The sequence below is a fragment of the Mandrillus leucophaeus genome, unplaced genomic scaffold (assembly GCF_000951045.1).
Source record: "Mandrillus leucophaeus isolate KB7577 unplaced genomic scaffold, Mleu.le_1.0 Scaffold1697, whole genome shotgun sequence".
Taxonomy (NCBI): Eukaryota; Metazoa; Chordata; class Mammalia; order Primates; family Cercopithecidae; genus Mandrillus; species Mandrillus leucophaeus.
Window position 1 is genome coordinate 26,804 of NW_012101695.1, and position 1,466 is coordinate 28,269.

The window sequence follows — 1,466 nt, forward strand, 5'->3', positions numbered from 1 at the left end:
ATTTTCTTGGGCGTAGAACTGAAACTATCACTCAATAATGTGTTTATACACCTTGCTGTGATTCAAATGGTTATGAACAAACAACCATTTGTTCCATTTTCTTTTGTCACTATAATGTGGTTATTTGTCCCTGATCTAACAGCTCCTTCTCCACCTCCATTTTCTGGCCACTGACATTAACAGTCCAGGTGGTCTTTTGAGTCACTAGGTGGTTTGACAGGACAAGGTTGATTTGAGTTAATACTTCTGGCATGTCCATTTTGATTTGTAACAGAAGCTTTTTCTGGATTCATCACCCACTAGGTGAGCTGGAAAACTGCAACCATCACCCACGCTTCAAACTACGAGAGGTAGCCAGTATTTCTCTTCATGGCCAAACACTTGTCTCCAATTTTTACTATTGTCCTGTTTTTTTTTAAACCAACACAGCGGAAGTAGCTGAAAGGAGAGAGGACACTGAAGAAGAACTTTATAGGCACAAAGAAAAGGAAAAGTATGTGGAGTTTTGCTGTGTATCTGTCAGTTCATTCTACTCCACTAGAACACAGAGTTCTCAGGACTTGATGTCCTGCAGGCCCCCAGCTGAGGGCAGCGAGCACCCTGAGAGTGACCTGGACTCCCCTCTTGGAGTGTAATCGCACAGCCACAGCATCTGCATGTGAAGCCGTCCTGCACTTCTGGAACCATCTCTCTTGGTCATGGTGGCTCCTGTGACATTGTCCTTTCTTCTGTTTTCCTTTCTTCCTCTGTCTTGTTGCTGGGGATAACTTTGCCCCTACTGGCATTATGTCCTGAAGAGCTGAGGATGACACATCCTGGCTGGCAGCCTCCCTGGTCGGCCTTGGGTCCCTGTCTAAGTGCTGCCCGTGGCAGGAGGTTCTGGGAATGAGCGGCAGTGCCTCATGGAGCTGTCCCCGTGAGAGTGGCCTGCAGGTGTTTGTACCTGTGGCATTTTCACAACCCTTTCCAAGATCAAGGCATTCTTGAGTCTTGTGGGAGGAGACCAGGTCTGGGTCCTCACCTGCGTCCCCCATCTCTCACCTGGATGGCTATGGGGTCGACATTGTCGGAAATGAGAAACGCTGCCCCTTCACAAGCACTACCTAGTTTCTCTCTTCTGGAAGGTGGCAGCACAATGCCCAGACTGAGATGGACACAGGAGTCAGCATCCTAAAGTAAAACATGTGATTCTAATAGAAATACCTGAGCTTGTCAATGTGAATGAACAGGACCTTCACCCTCTGGCAACTGTGTATTTCTCCTTCAGATGTGACAAAAAAAAAAGAGAGAGAGAGAGAAAGAAAGAAAGGAGAGAGGGAGAAAGAAAGAAAGAAGGAAGGAAGGAAGAAAGAAAGAAAGAAGGAAAGAGAGAAAGAAAGAAAGAAAGAAAGAAAGAAAGAAAGAAAGAAAGAAAGAAAGAAAGAAAGAAAGAAAGGAAGGAAGGAAGGAAGGAAGGAAGGAAGGAA